The sequence below is a fragment of the Neolamprologus multifasciatus genome, chromosome 16, assembly GCF_963576455.1.
Source record: "Neolamprologus multifasciatus chromosome 16, fNeoMul1.2, whole genome shotgun sequence".
Classification (NCBI taxonomy): Eukaryota; Metazoa; Chordata; class Actinopteri; order Cichliformes; family Cichlidae; genus Neolamprologus; species Neolamprologus multifasciatus.
Window position 1 is genome coordinate 26,119,295 of NC_140454.1, and position 19,498 is coordinate 26,138,792.

The following is a 19,498-nucleotide window of genomic DNA, read 5'->3' on the forward strand; positions in this document are numbered from 1 at the left end:
GGAATTTTCAAAAGGAATAAGAAAACATTCTTCTCCCAAAAGTCCAGCAGCTGGTCTCCTCAGTTCCCAGACGGAAGGATGCTAGACAGTGGGAAAAATGTCTAGCATCAAGTGCAAAATAAGCTCATATTTTTGTTAAAATGGTACATTTTCTCAGTTTAAACATTTGATGTGTTTCTTATGTTCTGAATAAAAAAAAAGACTTGCAATGTAAACCATTGCATTATGTTGTTATTTAAATTTTACAGAGCATCTTAACTTTTGTGAGAATGGGAGCTTATGATACATATATTAAAAAAAATAGAATTAAAAAAGAATGGAGAAATAAGCAGTTGTAAGCTTCCAGGCAGCTGGACATGCTGACAGGTGTAGGTAGCAGAGGTCTGAATAAAACTGGTTACAGGATGACATGAATGCAAAAACACATAGGATATGAATGATGCAACCGACTGTGGTAAGTTGGAAGGTATGCACGGTGTATACTGTGAGGTGATTTGGAAATGAGAAACACATGAAGTGTGTTTCAGAGAAAGAAAATCTGAGGACATCTGAAGGGTGGACAGAAAGTCACTCGAGACAGTGTCAGTAATTGAATTCAGTCCACTGTAGAAATCCACAGCAGATCATTCTTAACATTAAGATTGTAAAATTAGAACATATGATGTTTTGGTTTTGGGGGGATACTTGTAGTTAGAACGTGTAGTTAATGTTTTTATGGGGCTTCTTTTAAGCCAGACTTGAATTATTTCCTAAACTAAATCTAAGAAAAACATTCATAAGATGATTTTATTTTAAAAAAAATCATTTTTTTTCAGTTCCAGAGATGCCTTTATAGCAGAAAACCATTACCAACATTACCATCAATATTAGATCCTCTCCACCAAACCTCTGTCAGACAATCATGTTTATTATCTACACACCCCTCCACACAGATAGTGTGCAAAATAAACCTCAGTGCCTCTTAATCGATTACTCTCTCTGTGATGAGTGGAACTTGTTGTATAGTCTTGCAGTTGCATAAGGGCTTAGCCATGGTTAGGGTTAGGTTTAATTTTCACCAAATGCTCAAGATGCTACGTTCCAAATGAACTTTCATGTGTTTTTTTTTTAAAATGTTTTTGTGTGTTTTAAGACTTCAGGTATGTATGCCAAATAGGTGACAACAGCATATGAACCTAACTTTAATGTTAAACAGGTCACTAGTGCTCTGTCGGTCACTTTCACTGCTCTGCACATGGTACACAGCTATGCATCATCAAAGAATTCACTTTCCCCATCAGTCACTCTCACTATTGTTGGTCATTGTAAACTGATGTTGCTGTGCATGTGGGCATACAAACTGGAATTTTAGTGCACCAGTCCATTAAAGTTCCTTGATTCTCACTCTTGTAAATGTCTCTAATATCAGGAGTCAGCTTCAGACTCCAGATGAGATGACATCTAATACTGTTTGAGGAAAAGACCGAAGGAATCATACTGTTACTGTTTCTTACTGTAACGGTTTGCATAAACAATTCTAATGTTTCAGATTTTACTCATAAATGTGTGATAAGTTGTAACTCACAGAAGTATTTAGCTTTTGGATACTAAAGTAAATATCTTGTGAGGCTTTGGGACAGCTTTGAGCATGGGAAAATAACTGATTATGTCAGCAGGGTTATCTCAGTCAGCCAGCTCGTGGGGTGGATAATATTGTGGCTGCAAAAACTACAGATATGTAAAGCAATGATATTTGACGTCAGGACTCAGGCTTCTGACAAGGACACAGATATGAGGGGTGGGCTACAGATGTCTGCTAAACCCATTGCTTTTATAATCTTTACCTTTGACAGGCTCAAGTGATATCGTGAGCGATATTTCACTTTATTTATACAACGTGCATACGGCAATAAGGAGCGCAGCAGCAGACTAAACTAGATGAAACATTTTCTCAAGCTCAATGAGGACGTTTGGAGCGTAAAATAGGACATGACCCTGACACATTCATTGGTGCAGTCTGAGGAGCGATACAGCTGTTGTACCGATGATGAGGATACCTGTCAATTTATGCTCATACCTTTACTTCATTCTATGCACGAGTAAAATCGCTTGTATTCACAGTGGATTCATTTTAAGAGACAGTCAAAAAAAAGTATTTAAAAAATAAACTACAGATGGCAGACTGACTGACTTTTCCTAACTCTTAGTTCATATAAATACTTGATTTTAAACGATTAGCTTTTATTGTGAAGTGAAAAATAATGTTAATGTGCAAGTTTAATAAATTGAATTCAGTTTATGTTTTATTTTCTTCACACTCTGTTGCACATTTTAATACATAAAATATTTATTTCAAACAGCTGACTAGCAGAGCTTTGTTTTTGCTCCTGAGGTCATGACCTTTCAGGTAGTGTCCAACCTACTCACCTACTTGGATATTTTATTTTTGACCTTTTGAACCTTTGAGCATGTATCCAACATTGCTTTATATTGTCCACTTACTTTCAAATAAACTTTTCCCTTTCAGGATTCGTTATAGTTTTTCTTCAGCTCTCATTATTTATGCTGATTTACAGAATTTCAATCTATTAATTGTAAAACTTGATGGCCTACTTAAAGGCACTCTGAATCAATTAACCACTCTAGTTTTAGCAGTGAGTAAGGCACTGATAAATGAAGTTTTTAATGATTTCAAATCCAAGGCTCTATAGTGCTTAAAAGGAGGGTTTTGGCCTTTCAGCACCTGCTAGAGAGCAGCCTCCACTGTCCATCTGGAAGAACCAGAGATATCTTCATTGTCAGCAAGGAGAACACTTCCTATCAGTTCTATCAGTCCGGAGAATCTCTGGCCTCTTGTAAACATGCAGTGTTGTTTCCTCCTACAAACAGATGTAATTTCACAAGCTACCTCCATCTCTTCAGAGCACCGTAAATCTCCCAGGTCCTGCTTCAGTATATGGGAAGTTTTCATAGCCCCGTCCTCTAAAAGCAGTTTCATAACAGCTACAAATGGCACAGTAAAAACAGGACAACCGTGTTACTGGGCTGTAGTGACAGACAGCATCCAAGCAGTTTAAACTGGACTGGGACTGACATAAACACACTCTCTGCCTCTGTGCTATCCGCTCTGGGTATCCCTCTATCCTTTCTGGAGTGGTTCTCAGCAAAACTCAACAGTGGTGGTGGGGTCAGAAGTTAAATATGTGACCTGACCTTGTCAGGATGTGTCGTGGGGTTGCCGTGACGAAAGATAAGACTACACTGCTGCCGAGGCCCTGTGATTTTTCTGAAGCCACATCCAGAACCTGGACTGTGTTGGCCTCCTGAGTATTTATATAAATATCATCAGTCTGCTATGGAACTCCCACAGCACTTATCTCCACAGTGTATATACATATATATAGATAATATGTGAACACATGTCTGTCTAAAAGCATGTAAACCACAGTTAAAAGGCTTTCTCCATATTTTTTTAGGGTAGTTACTTTTGTCCCTTCTGTTTCCTGTTTTGCTCAATACTGCAACCTTCCTGCAACCTCAGTGCATCAAATAAGAAACTCTTGTTGGCCATCAGCCGCTAGTAACATTCTTCCATAAGCAAGTCTCCCTCATGGGAGATGTGTTGAGAAGACCGATCATTTCTGGGTCTTAGACAGAGCATGAAAATGATCTGCGGCACACAGAGTTTATTGCTTTTGATCATTCCCAAATCTTATCCCTCATTTAAATGTTTATAGTGACAAAACACAAATACAACGTTATGATGTTCAGTTACAAAAACAAAAAAATCCCACAATATACAGTAATAATTAACTGGATAAAAATATAGAACGTACCAGGATACACATGCGTAAAATATCCTACAAAAAATAGGCTGTGACTGCCTCTACTTTTTTCTTTTTTTTTATAACCCAGACAAAATAAACAAGCTCATCTTAAAGTTGTTGAAAACTCTAATAGAGACATGCAGGATAGTACACAGTCACATTTACAGTATACATACTATATACAGTATATATACAGTAATTTATATAGGTGTAAGCTGCAGAAGTTGTGCATGTTCACCTTAGTGTTCTCCCCTTCAGTCCTACCAGAAAAACCTGATTTTAATTTCTTGTAGAAAGAAGGAAATCTAGAAAGGTGAGCAACAGCCAGTGTAAACAGGTCAATTGAAGCATTCATTTGATACAATAAAAGACCAAAGTGATTTAAAATAGTCTTCAGTCATTTTTTTCTGGTCTTTTTATTGTTTTTATTAAAGTCATCATTAGCGGAATCAGTTTGACCTCTGTTATATCAAGGTGTATTGTCTCATACCCTGATACTACTGCTGCTGTGTGTTGTTAGCAGCGTTAGCCTTGACCTTGACAACCAAGCAGCCTGCCATCACACCTCATTAACATTAACAACAGTCTTCCTGGTGTGAACTGTTGGCTATGGGAACCTTTTGGACTTTTATGACTCCAATTGGCTGTCAGGTTCTAACATGTGGATAGAGGAAGTTGTATTATCTTCACTGCTAGGCTAATGGTAGGCTGCATTCATGCTAGAAATGCCTCACAGTGTGCAGTGGTTAACACCCACGCCTCTGAACAGTGCTGTATCAAATTCTGTCACACCTTTTGAGAAACCATTGTCAGAACTTGCACCCTTGTACTTGGAGCACTTAACACTCTTAATACTGATGATAATAACTGGGCTGAAGAGGTAATAAAATGTGTGAATGGTGGCCTTTTATTATCATGATGAATACTATAAAAAAGGCGATTTATTTTTAGCTCTGTGTGGTGTAGTATTGAGTCATTTAATTGCATTTTGAAGTTTTATCTCTCTATATATATTTCTATGGAGTTTAAAATTCACACTTTATGTAGCAATTCTTATATTGCTACACTATCAGTTTGTGATTAAATAGGGCAAGCAGGCAATTACACACAATCTGTTTGTGATAATACAACAGTTAACTGTGATAAATCTGTGAAACTTGCAAATCTCTTGCTATCTACGAGCACAGTAATTCACATTAACTAGTTACATTTAGATTCTAACCAGAACCTTTATATTGGAATATAACCGGTATATCTGGACACAAATCTATAAACATTCAAACCTACAGTCAATTTAAAATTCACCAGCTAACCTAACTCCATACATGTCTCCATACAGTACCAAGAGAGAACTCACAGAGATCTCAGATCATGCAAACTCTGCACAGAATGACCCCAGGCTGGATCTGAGCCCAGGGTTTGAACCTGGAACCTTGTTGCTAACTACTGCACTGCTGAGTGTCTGATCTATATCCTGCAAATCAAGTCAAACAACATTTTTTCAACACAGGGCATCTCACCATTGTGTACAAGGTATATTCTGGTGTCTGTGCCTTAGTACCAGCTGTATTCATATTAGCCACTGAGGAATAACGGTCCGTGTTACAGACCTACAAAGTCCGTGGTAGGAAGTTGAATGATTGTGACAGCATGAGCTAAGTTTATTAGCCAGGTTTCCCTTGCCTTTGATTTTTGTGATGTTCTCATACTAAGACTAAGGACCTAAAGTAGTTGGTTAGGGTTAGGAAAGGACTGGAGTTTGGCTTAAAATATGCCCTTCCACAAAGCTGGCTGTTCATACTGAAAAATGACAAGTTGGGAGTGACATCATCGCACATTGCTGCAATGGACGCCTTGTTCACAACTTATACACAGTAGACTGGCTCAGTAAACTCTTTATTTGTTGTAGTAAAAAGCGCATCTTTGGACAATTCATTGACCTGTAGTTGAGAAACTGAATTCTAGCCCCTTGGGTCAAAAGTGCAGCTGAAGATCTGGATCCCCATAAAATGATCTTTGAAAAGATCCTGCTGGAAGCAAGCTGTATTTTCTTTCAGAGTGAACTGAGGTTAGACAATACTCACCAGAGAAGCTTTGTGCAAAAACTGTTCTTTGCTCCTGGGGTGTAACAGGATGGCAGAGTTGGCAGAGTGTACTGTCATGAGGGTTTTCTCATGATGTTGGTCATGTGGGTGCGGAGGCCAGAACTGGAGGAGAAAATATAGAAAATGGGACAGAGGGCAGGGGAGGGAGTATGTCAGAAGAGGGTGGTGTACTGAGGGGTGGAGGGGACTGAATATTGACTGAATTGCAAAAAGGGAGTGAAAGAAGGAGAGACAGAAGGGAAGAATGTAGGGAATGAGTGAAGGGTAGAAAAGAGGAGAAAATAACTAGAGAGGGAAGGAACGGACTGAGAAAAGGAATGAGAGGGTGGTGTGGAGCTATAAGTGGCAAGAAGAGAAGCAATGTAGGGATGTTGAAGAAGGCACATGGAGGTAATAAGAGGTTGGAAATAGGATGGAGGGAGTTCAACATACTTTCAGGCAACTGGGACGTGTGCTCGTAACAGTTTCTACATAAAGGCACTCTTATTATATGTCAAAAAGAGCCAAAAGGCAACCCAGGAAAACAAACAAGGTAACCAAAGCTTATTTTCTCTTTGGTTATCTCCTCAAGGTTAGCTAGCATTAAAGCAAGGCTAAAAATGTGAAAGCAGAGAGGTCACCATCTGAAAACCTGACAGGAGGAGACTCTGGGGGAATGCACTGTACTCAGCTGAATTTCAACCTGCTGAGGAAATGTAAAAGATTTTAGTGGTGTTTAAAAGAAGATAGCACAAATGGGGCCCTGTTGTAATCAGCCCTGTAGAGGAAAAGTAGTTGAGGTGGGGGGGGGGTTGTGGAGGGCTCAAGAAGCTTTGAAACACGGGGTTTCGGGATCAGCCTTCAGCTGTAAAAAAAAACATGAAGGCCAAGCCTGTTTTATTCTGCCATAAAAAGGGCCTCCTGCCGCACGGTGCTGTGTACACAAACACCTTTTATGTAAAGTCACCAAACTAGAAGTGATGTTATTAGGAATGCACAAAAAAATATATTGTTTCTACTTCAAAGCGGAGGGAAAATCTGCTCTGAGGAAATTAACTGCATGCTCATAAATGTGAGCTTTGAGTGAGAAGAACAGCAGCAGTGGCATTTATGCCTGTGAGCTGACTTTGTTTATGAGTTTGGCTGTTAAAAAAAGGAAAAAGGAAAAAAAGAAGAAAGAGATTTAGTTTGGGAATGCAACATGCTTTACTTCATACATTTTTGAGAGTGCTACCTGTGCCCACATGGCAGCATACGGTGACCTTCAGACCTGACTTGAATGTTGTCGCAGCCTCCTGAGTCATATTAATACTTAAAGCAGGGAACATTACTATAAATACTACATAATATAATGGCTAGTTATGCAAACCTTATATTGTTATATTATATTATATTATATTATATTATATTATATTACCTTATATGGGGGATGTTTCCATTGAAACTCAGCATCTAAATTAAATATAAATAAATATCTAAATATACTATAAAATGTAGTATATAACATGTTTTTTTGTCTTTGCTTTTATTGGCTAGTTAGGTTTAAGCACTAAAAATAACTTGGTTAGGATTAAGAAAAGATTGTGACTTGGGTTTAAGCTTTAGTATCAAACCTGATCTTTGATCATCTGACACCTTGTAGTTACAAGAGCAAAACAGCAGCTTTGACAATTCAACACGAACTGAGCTTTTGGGTATTAGTTTTTCAAACTTTTTTTACTCTTGGATACGATGCCCAGTATATACCTACCTGCTGTTTAAACAGTGTTTGCAAAGCTTCTACAGCAGAACTAATACTTTGATGTCATGCAAAATGAAAAACATGCATCTCTACTTTCAGTCACTTCCATAATGGCTGAAATGTATTAACACCTAAATGACAGATTAACGTGAAATTCCCCTCTGATAATTCTCATTAAGGGAAGTAAAAAATATCTACAGTTAAGCTACGTGGATACCTGGATGAAAAATCTTTTGATAATACTGCTGAAATGTCCTGATGCTCATGTGTGAGACATGAGCTACAGCTTCCTGGGTGAAAGGTTGATAGCTATCATACTGATTATATTAATATTGCATGTAGTCTGTGTATAAAAGAAGGCCACAGAAACTGGTTTCTGGACTCCACAGAGGAGCCAAAAGTGATCATATTTGGATTTTCTGGATGCAAGAGACCCTCCCTGAGGCTGATTTCATCCGAGGTTTCTTCCTGTTAAAATTGAGTTTTTCCTTCCCGCTATTTTCAAGTGCTTTCTCAAAAGGGAGTCATTTGTTGGGGGTTTCCTCTCTATTTTGCTGGATCTTTACCTTATAATATAAAGTGCTTTGAGGAGACTGCTGTTTATACTTGCAATAAGTAAAATATGTATATTGAATTGAATTGAATGATAGGGTAGAGTGCTAACTTACTGGATATCTTGGTTATCAAACAGCATGCATGGACAGAGGCCGATAACAGCTAAGTAATGCTAAGCAACTGAATACTAATACAACAAGGGAATCGCTTGAAACTGCCAAAACTGCCAAACATCTTGTGTATGTGTAATGTTAGTACAATGCACCACAGCAGCCATATTAATGGTCAGATAATTACATCAAGGCAAAGCTGTGTTGAGGTGAAGCCTAGCAAACAGTTAGCAGCTACAGCTGCCTTTGTCAAAATCCACCTGTCAGTCAAAGAGGCCACCGCCATTAGTACTGCAGTCTCTGAGCTTTACGAGTATCCCAATAACTGAGTTGCATGTATTGAAAATAAAAAAAAAAAAACCTGTAAATTTGTTTGGTACTTTTTTGTGGCAGGCTTTAAACAGGTTTTTTCTGCTGTATAGCTGCACATTTTAAAAAGGTAGCCTAAGGGGAGTGACTCACTGCCACAATCTAAAGTGGACATCAGAGGAAATGCAATATGTGACACTTCCATGTTACACGATGGATTGAGGTTGCTGTTGAGAATAAATGTGGTGCAGCTCACAATAGTTTCTGTGGTTTTTGTCTTCCTCAATATGTACCCACTGGGCTCTCTTTATAAACCTAACCGCACCTCCCTGCACTCTCTGACAGCTGGTTCTTCCATTTGCTTTCCACTGTGGCTATTTTAACGAGTATGTACACATTTCATAGAAACAGTGCTTCTTAGATTCTACAGCATAGCCTTTGGTGTCTTTATGTTCTCATTTTGAACTGTTAGCCCATTAGACTTTTATACTGGAAGTATCCCAACAATCATTTATTTGCTGTCTCAAAGGTCTGAGGGAATGTTTCCAAACATTTAAAAATTATTATTTTGAATCCATATTTGTTTTCTTGGGAAACTGGGATTTCTTCCTATTAATAAAGTTGAATCTCAAACACACAATCTTAAAAACAATATAATTGTCCCAATGTTATTGTTTTTGCAGATTGCTTTTGACAGGATAACATTTCCTCCTACAAGCAAAGGTTGAGGGAAATGTTACACAAAAGCAATGTTTGTACAGCAGACGTGGGGATATACCTTTTACAATGTCAGGAAGAGGACATTATGTTCCCTGCAGCCAGTCTAGTGGAGTGTTTCAGTGGTTTGAGATAATGTTATTGCTGGATGGGGGCAGGAACTTTAAAGCCATCCTGGGTACTTTGACCTCCACCTGGACTTGGGCAGAGCACTTCTTGGATTAAATGGTTCATCCAAAATACATTTTTCTTTGACGTTAGCTTGGTTATGGTTAAATCTCAATTACCACTGAGGCATAAAAATGAACAACAAAAATCCTCTGTATGTAAAAACTTGATCCAACACAGATGCTTTTCTCTTAGGAAAATGTCATCTATGGACAATGGTTGTTATTCCTACTTTCCATTACACTTTAACACAAAGAAATACTTCTGCAGTTTCAGTGATGAAAGAGTCTCTGATTTAAAGTCCTCCTGGCTACTTTTAAGCTTTAAGATCATTTAAAATGAAATGTTTCTTCGTGACAATAAATACTAATCTGCTTTAAAACTCAGTACAGGTACAGAGACTGATATCTAATATCTCTATGCAAGTTGGGCATTTAAAGATAAAATAAACAATTTTCAGTAACTAAAAGAAAGATTTCAAATGAAGTCACACAAATTTTGGCATCCACCTTTCTTTGATTTATCCCACGAAGCTGGATGTTAATCAGTCTAACACTAATTTGGCCGCCGATGACCTGGATTGACGATTGAGACAGCCTCAAGTGGACAATACAGGATCTACAGTTTTTTCCACCATCACACTGACATTCTCTAGCTCTCAATTTTGTCGCCACTTGGTGCACGTATACGCCAAGTCAAGGATCAGAAAAGGAGATTAAGGACTTTTTGAGTTCTCTATCACTATCTGTGCTTAACTTCACCCTTCACTATCAAAACATGCAGTTTTTCTGCAAAAAATGAATCACATTAAAACATTTACATTTTCTTCCACAAAATACCTTTTGATTTGAAGTTTGAATCATGACTAAGACCTCACAGGGTTAAAATCGGATGTTCTTTTATTTTTAAAACAGAGTCATGGGATGGGGTTTTTTTTTTTGGGTCACATTCATTGGTTTTAAGTCTGTGTTTTCACGGGATTTGCAGACCACAAGAACTAAAAACATTCCTTTAATCTGTTAAATATAGATTTTTGGATACTCAGTTAAGAACTGAACTAAGGTCACAATAACAACAACGGCGAGTGTCGGCTTTTGTAACTGATGGTGCGGCTGAGAGGGATCTGTTCTTTCCTTGTTTTTGCCTATTTCTTATGTTATATGACAGCTTTACATCTGACATGTGGCCCAGACACAGAATAAAGCAGAAACCAGGTATTCAGTGTGTTCACGTGCATGTGATGAAAGAGACGAGGATTACAGTTTAAGGCCAAACGTCTAGATTTCCCTTATGCCGTCTGCTGCCCGAGGCTACTTTAGCCAACTAAAGTCCAGCTGTATGTACATAATGCTTACGTCCAACACTGTGTGCATAATAAAAAAATGCTCATCTTTTACTGTTGCTAGGTAGAAGCATGTTCTATTTGGTGTGATTTTCTGTAGTCAAGCAGCAGCATTTGCCATTTTTGAATATTCCAGAGTGAGAGGCCCAAGGGCTGACATCTCTTTTTTTCATCATATGATTAAGTTCCCAGTGCCGTGTTTGGATGTCCTCTCCCTCTCTATTTTTTCACAAACTGCATATTTGTGTGTTTACTTCCAGAGGGCTCAAAGCGAGGAAACCCTTCCAGATAGATCTGCATGGGCGTAACCAAAACTCAGCTGATAGCCGACAAGTGAGAACACGTCCTGTCAGAGAAAAGCAAGCTCCCAGGTGATGTCCTCATGGACAAACACGTGACTCACATCCATGTACTGTAAAACTATACATGTCGATGTAATGAGCAACAGTGTAAATAACGGAGCAATCAATTCTCTGTTTCCACACAGATGTTTGCACTTGTTCTTCTGCAGTGTAAAGATGTTTGTATAACACTAAAGAGTAGATGAAATGCACTTGAATTCAAATGCCATCACACTGTTTCTGGACGAGCTCTAATCCACTTTGTTGGTGTGATTGTTCAGCTAAGGTTCAGCTGAGATTTGTTGCTGTGATTGAATAAAGTGAAAGAAGATAAGCTGCCTTTTATATGGTGACAACAGTACTATTGTACCAGCTGGCCTAATGCAGTCCAATGACAACATCTACGTGTGTGATGTTATTCAGGACAGAGGCATACCAGGTGTTTTCTTTATAGCTCTGAGTGTAGCCTCATCCCAGGTGCTGTTCAAAGGCCTGCCACGAGCTGAATAGACAGCATAATGTGACAGTACAGGAGTTTCCCCTGAGCTGAATTAAGTCCACATATACGAGAACAAATCAAAGCTAATAACAACCAAATTTGAAAGACTTCAGTGCAAATATTCTTTGTTTTTAACTGATATAACACTGGGACTGGACATAAACTACTACAGTTTCACCAAAGCTGCTTTCATAGGTGTCCTTTGCCATGCTGCTGCATTCTGTTTTCCTCCACTTATCCTTGAAAGACACTAGTGTATCTCAATTCACTTCATTTTCATTCAGTTTATTGATTGAATGATCAGTTGAATTGTGATTAAAATTAAATATATAAAATCAAATCAAATAAAAAGACATGTTTCTTTTTTAATAAACTTTGATGAAGTCACTTTAGCTCCTTGAATTGACTGTAGTTTTGACTTTGCCATATAAATTAACTTGATTTTGACTATTTTTTCAGTTTGTGATCTTAACCGAGATTATTGTGACCGAATAAATGGATGTTCATCTGTTTTGATAGCTTTTGAATATCAAGCTTTGGCTGCTTGGCTAGAATTGGCATACACTCTGGGTCAAGGCTTTTGTATTAACACCACAGGTAACAAAGTTAACATGTTGCCTCAGTAGAATTTTAATGTCGTGTGTGGAGTTATGAGCGAGTGTTACAAAATGGGGTTATAGTGATGGGTTACCTCAGACTGTAACCACGATAACCAACTCATGATTCAGTAGTTGTTATCATATAAAGTTTAATGGCAAACTTGATAGAGTACCAAGGTTCTTTAGATCCATGGCTCACTTACAAGATCAAGAGCTTCATAGTCAAGCACATTTTCAGAGCACTACAGTCCATATATTGTTCCTCCTCAACCATATATATTTGGACACTGACACAAGCTTTTTTTTTTTTTACCTGTTTACTGAAACATATTTTGATTACAGTTATATAATAAAAATAATGTGTAGACTCACCTTTTGTGGGTATCCACATTCAAATTGGATGAAGGATTTGGGAGTTTCAGGTCCCACAAACATAAAAGAAATTGCTACAATATTAAGAGTGGCAAAATCTACAGTTTGGTACATCCTGAGAAAGAAAGCAAGAAAGCACTGGTGAACTCGGCAACGCAAAAAGACCTGGAGGCGTGGAACAGCTCATGATCCACATCATACCACATCATCTGGAAAACACGGCGGAGGCAGTGTGATGGATTGCGTATGCATGCCTGCCAGTGGCACTGGAACACTAGTATTTAATGATAATGTGACACAGAACAGAAGCAGCTGAATAAATGCTGAGGTGTTGGGAGACACAATGTCTCTTCAAATCCAGCTAAAAGCAGTCATGGCGGCATTTCATAATACAGTTGAACAATGTCCCAAAACACACAGCCAAAACAACCCATAAGTTTATTAAAGCAAAGACGTGGAATTTTCTTGATCTGAATGCAATTGAGCATGCATTTCACTTGCTGAGGACTAAACTTTGGACAGAAAAGCCTCACAAACAAACAGCAACTGAAAGCCACTGCAGTAAAGGCCTGGCACAGCATTAAAAAGGAGCAAACCCCGCTTCTGGTGATGTTCAAGACTTCAGGCTGTCATTGCAAGCAAAGGGTTTCCAACCAAGTAATAGAAATGAACATTTTTTTTCACTTATTTAATTTTTTTTGAGCCCCTGAAATGAAGGGATTGTGTGTGTGTTTAAAATGCTTTAGTTCCTCACATTTTTATGCAATCTTTTTGTTAGCGAACAAAATTAAAGCTGAAAGTCTGCACTTCAACTTCATTTAAAATTCATTGTGGTAATGTACCTTTGTACAATGTCAGAAAGAGGACATTATGTGCCCTACAATCAGTGCAGTGGGGTGTTTCAGTGGTTTGAGATAATGTTATTGCTGGATTTGGGCAGGAACTTTAAAGCCATCCTGGGTACTTTGACCTCCACCTGAACTTGGACAGAGCACTTCTTGGATTAAATGGTTCATCCAAAATACATTTTTCTTTGACGTTAGCTTGGTTATGGTTAAATCTCAATTACCACTGAGGCATAAAAATGAACAACAAAAATCCTCTGTATGTAAAAACTTGATCCAACACAGATGCTTTTCTTTCATCTATGGACAGGGATTTTTATTCCTACTTTTCCATTACGCTTTAACACAAAGAAAAATGCTTTAGTTCCTCACATTTTTATGCAACCTTTTTGTTCAGTGAACAAAATTAAAGTTGAAAGTCTGCATTTCAACTGCATCTGAGTTGTTTCATTTAAAATTCTTTGCGGTAATGTACAGAACCAATGGGCTCTGTCCAAATATTTATGCACCTAACTTTATGTAATGCATTCCCAGCCGCATATAGCCACACCTGGCAATTTTGGGTGGAAAATAGAATTTCCCTTGATTCCCTGAGATACTTCTGTGTGAGCTTGAGGGAAGACTTGATAAGGATACTGTGGTGAACATGAAAGAAGAGCTACACAACGGGAATTTCTAAAAGTATTTTCTTTTCTGTGAATTCCCATTTCAAAGTTTCTTTGTAGTTCTATCCTCAATGCTTTTCACATAGATCACATAACACATTCACTACAAAAGGTGGGAAAAGTTCTGTGATTTCTTAAAACGAAGTTCAAAAGTATTTGTTTTTTATAACAAAACCAAAGATTGCACTTCATCTTTTCCGACTTATTTGATTTCAAGTTAGCATGATATAATTTGAAAACACCCGTATTTATGTTCAGTTTATTATGAGCTATCATGTCACTGTCACCTGATTAGATAAACTGCCATATTTATAGAAGCATATTTTCCATCTGTATGTCATGTTTGACTGCACAGTTATTTTGATAAGAAGATTTGTTTCTTCTTGTCTTCTGTATGGTATTATAATTATGTTGTAATCCAGCAAAACAAACAAAAATACATAAGTAAGATATGAGCAGATACTGTAGTTACAGGTCAGCTGCGTTCTGTTAACAGGTTGCAGGCATTATCCTGTCAGAATTTGTGCGCTGCAAAAAGCAAGTACACAGCATATGAAATGAAAGTACACTAAAGAAAAGCGTGAATTGAGAGTAACAAACAGTATCTATGTGCAGCTAACTCTCGTTTAGACTTCAGGGATTTTGTGAACTGAGTATTAGATACAGGAATGCTTTCTTATGTCAAACTTGCTAAAAAGTTTCTCATTGCCGTTTTGTTTACATTATCAGTCTCATTTTTATTTGAAGAATTTCAGTCAAGACGTATTTTTCAGCATAGCACCAAAGCAGTGGCAGTGAAGTGTTACAACCAGTAAGTACCAATGATCTTTGGCCTCTGACAGTAGACTCATCTCTGTGCTTGTCCTGTTAGACCTCAGTACAGCATTCAATATCGCTGACTGCACTCTCGCCACAGAGATTAAAACACAGTGGATATTAAAGAAAATGTGGTACAGTGGTTTGGATCATATCTATCTGATAGTCTCCAATTTCTTCGCTCGCAAAGTTAGTTGTGGAATTCTACAGAGTTCTGTGCCAGGACCAGCATATTTTTAGCTTTAATTACCTTGGCAGCCGGTAACACCATGAGGACTCTTGGAGTTATTTTTGACCAGGGTATGTCCCTCAATGTGCATATTAAACAAATATGTAGGGCTGCTTTCTTTCATCTGTGTAATATCTCTAAAATTAGAAGCATAATTTTTCAGAGCGATGCTGAAGTGTCAGTTCATGCATTTATTACTTCTAGGCTTGAGTATTGTAATCCATTATTATGAGATCACTCTAGCATCTACACGAAAAGCCTTCAGTTGATCCATAATACTGCAGTGAGAGTACTAAGTGGAACTGCAATGAGAGAACATATTTCTTGCATATTAGCGTCTCCTCATTGACTCCCTTTTACATCCACAATTGAATTTAAAATCCTTCTCCTCACATACAAAGTCTTGGATAATCAGGCTTCATCATATCTTAAAGACCTCATACCACCTTATTATCCTACTAGAGTTTCTGAAAGTAAAATGGATGGGAGAGCCTTCAGCTATTAAGCCCCTCTTCTATGGAACCAGCTCCCAGTTTGGATTCAGGAGACCAACACGTGCTCGACTTTTAAGATTAGGCTTACAACTTTCCGTTTGATAAAGCTTTCCTTAGGGCTGGATCAGGTGAGCCTGAACCGGATTTCTGGGGTTTTGTCTCCAATACACTAAAATCTTAATCTTACAATGTAAAGAGCCTGGAGACAACTGCTGTGAATGGGCACTTGAATTAAATTGACTAGAAATGAAGGTGAATGACTGCTAACCAGGAATATTTGAATGGTTAGTACAGCTGCAAAGAAGCACACTGCTGGCGCCAATCTTCCATTACAACGAGCAGGAAGCAGGAATAGTGCTTGTACTTAAGCCTGATATACTGTGCGTGTATATATCATAAAGCATATTAGTGTTAACAAAGGGGACAGACATGCTGCTCTGTCAGTTTAGTGTTGAAGTGGTTCTGTCTGATGTACTGACCTCAGATCAGCATTCTCATTCCACTGTGGTCTGCTAATATTAGAGCTGCAGTGAAACTCTGACACTGGAAATATATTATTTCTGGATACAACTACTCGATACAGTTTTGTCATGTTCTCAGTTTATTCTTCCAGTTTCTTCTGTCTTGGCTTTTTCATCACTCTTTTTACACTGTAAATGGAAACAAAGCCCTTGTGATTTTACTTGCTAATATTGAGGTATTCCTTATGATACTGTCATTTTTATCAGCATACTGAGGAGTGTAGTTGTGAGACTAATTGTGAATGCATTTCAGGTGTGGAACACTGCTGTGGCAAGTGAAAAAGACTGTTTACCTCAAAGTCCTTTAATACATTTTGAGATCATTATTTATTAAAATATTAAAACAGTTTACAGTGACTGTGTGGCCAAGAACAATGTTAGTGTTTAGCCAATAACAGGTTGCTGTGATTTATTGACTCCCGGTCAGTTCTTATGTCCAGAGTTGTAGTACATTTGTTATTAAAACCAGTGTTACTGTGACTGTGTGGTGTATGGGACACACCAAGAAGAATATGTCTAAAAAAACAAAACAAAACAAAAAACTAGGCCCCTTATTGTGATATTTTTGGAGTCTATTTATTATAATGTTTGCTAAACTAACGTTGTATAAAGTGCTTTAACTTTGAAACAAGGTAGAGCTCCTATACTGTAATGTGAAGTTGATTTCACTCACCGTCTTTAAATACTGCACACAACTATAGAAAACGCCATCATTTTTCATGTTGACGAGGAGCAATACACATACAAGTATATATGTTTTAATTTAAAAACACATAATTTGGCATTTAAGCAGACTAAAATTCAAAATCAAATTCTCTCAAACTTGCACATAAATTCCTACAGAAATTCATCACTGGTTTGGCAACCTGTCCAGGATGTACCCTGCTTATTGATTTATCCTAACTGGGAGAGGCTCCAGCTGTGATCCTGAACAGGAGAAGTTTAGTATTTGGATGGATGGACAAACAGACTCGGATCGCTTCAGAATGCCTTTGAAGGTTGTTTGAAATGTGATTGCACTCAAAATTCCCCAAATCCTTCTTAATCAAGACATCCAAAGCTATCTGGTCCTCTGTGAAACAGCAAGTGCCCTCTAAACCTTAATAACTGGTTGTGCCACACTTGGCAGCAAGAACTGCAATCGGATGTCTGTTATAACTGGCAATGATCGTTCTCCTGCTGCATAACCCAATTCTTCTTCAGAATTTTCTGGTGGAGAGAAGAATTCATGGTTGGATCAATTATAACAAGCCATCCAGGTCCTGAAGTGACTGTTGATATAATGATCTTTTTATGAAATGCTGTTAGTTTTCGCACCAGATATAATGGAACTCAAATCCTCCAAAAAGATGAACTTTTATCTCTTTGGTCCACAGAATATTTTCTCAAAAATCTTAGGGATGATCAAAATATTTTTTGGCAAATGTGAGACGAGTCTTTTGTGTTATTTTTTTGTCAGCATTGCTTTTCATTCAGAAGTTTTTCTGGGTTAGGTTTAGGTGGCAACTGCTTTTCACATATAGGGCTAGGTAGATTTGAAGATGTTTCCCCTTAATGAATAAAATAATCATTTGAAAATACATTTTGTGTCTTCTTGGATTATTTTTGATCAGTATTATTAGTTTTATCTGAAACGTTTAAGTGTGAAAAATATGCACTAATAAACTAATAAATCAGGAAAGGGAAAATTTTTTACGACACTGTCCAAAGTCTGTTTTAGGAGGCTGAGGAGTGACATAAATTCCAGGTCTGTCAACCAGGAGACTCTGGTTCATACTACATTGAGACCACTGTGTTTTGCACTTTTTCACTTCCATTTTCACTGGTTGGGTTTATGGACAAAAAACTGCAGCAACCCAGAATATTACAATGAGTGAATGACAGACCCACTTCACAAAACCATAACCCAGTGAAGACAACATGCTGCATACATGCTGCTACGCATGTGACAATTAAAGAACCTTGAACCTTGACAAAATGCCACTAATTGATGTCCCATGTATGAGAACAGGCTGCACATGAAAGGATGACATCATATTGCACTGAACATAATACTTGCTGCCACTAGAATATGGCTATGGAGGACAACATGGAGGATGACAGTATGTTGACAGATGACAAACCAAAATATATTTCTGCTTCACGACAGTGCACGTGTTTGGTGGATTTTCACTTCTCATTTTTCTGCAGTAGAAACCAGCATAGCTACATAGTTATTGATGCCTTCATTGTTAATACATGCAAATTAGCTAGACACAAATCAAGGACACTTGCAAATGTCAGTGAGGGCAGCCTGTCCTAAGGATCTGATTTGGGTGCAGATGGAACAAAGCCTTAGACCGGAGATATACTTTTTAACCACTGTTTGCATAAACATTCATCTGTGTCATAAATATAGCTAACCTCCATACCACTTGTGTTTTTGTATTCCAGTAGAGACGTTTCTGAGTTAGGCACCACGTTTGGGCCTAATCTGAGATATCAGACCCATATGTGCTCAATTTTAATTCATAGTTCTGAATCACCAGCTACCACAGGAGTCTGGTGACTGAACACTGCACATAATTCAGACACTATTCCCACTCCTTTTTCCATCCTGTAGTGTTGTGCATGGACCTAATCTTTTAGGATTTCCTTCCATGTATTTTTGGAGGTTTTTGTGTCAATTCCTAAAATGGTACTGAGCTCTTGCCAGATATTTTTTTTAGAACTATATTTATAACTTTGCACACTTTTTGCTATCCTATCTGGTAATGTGCCTATGGACTCCATCACATTGCATTCATTTATAAAGTCACAGATTGACTCTGGGAAGTAGTGTTGTGGAGGTTAGCATTGCCTGGATTTGCATGTGTTGAGTGTAAAAGGTGGTCTGTCTTTATGTGCTAATCCTCAGATAAAGTGGGGATCTGTCCATGATTTATCTCACCCTTTAGCAGGTGGGATAGGCACCAGGCCGTAGGCAACCATGAATTGGACAAGTGTAAGAAAATGGATAAATGGGCAGCTAACACTTTAAAAGGATACAGGATAAGAGAGGCAGCTATCTCAAACACAGAATTAAAAGCAAGCATACCTCTGATGTTAATGGTGTTATTGAAAGGCTATTTTAAATGAAGGTTGGTAGGTAGAGATTAAAATGGCTTTAAACAAGGGGATCAAAAACTAACACTGACATTAAAATATAAAGAAAACTGTAACAATTGCACATATACTCAGTGCATATATACTCATCTGAAGTATTGATAGGTATTTTTGATCTAATTTGGAAAAATTTAATGTGTG

At 37.9% G+C, this 19,498-nt stretch overlaps 1 long non-coding RNA gene across 3 annotated transcripts in view; it reads left to right on the plus strand.

Annotated features, from left to right (window-relative positions):
• The window catches only part of LOC146500946 (uncharacterized), a 51,688-nt gene that overhangs the window by 19,080 nt on the left and 13,110 nt on the right, over window positions 1–19,498 (plus strand). The window contains exon 2 of one of the 3 annotated variants that reach the window (XR_014869842.1): window positions 11,093–14,126. This is a non-coding gene — a long non-coding RNA (uncharacterized LOC146500946). Of the gene's footprint in view, window positions 1–11,092; window positions 19,496–19,498 lie in introns of those variants that run through there. The other 2 variants (XR_014869841.1, XR_014869843.1) reach the window with 2 other exon arrangements.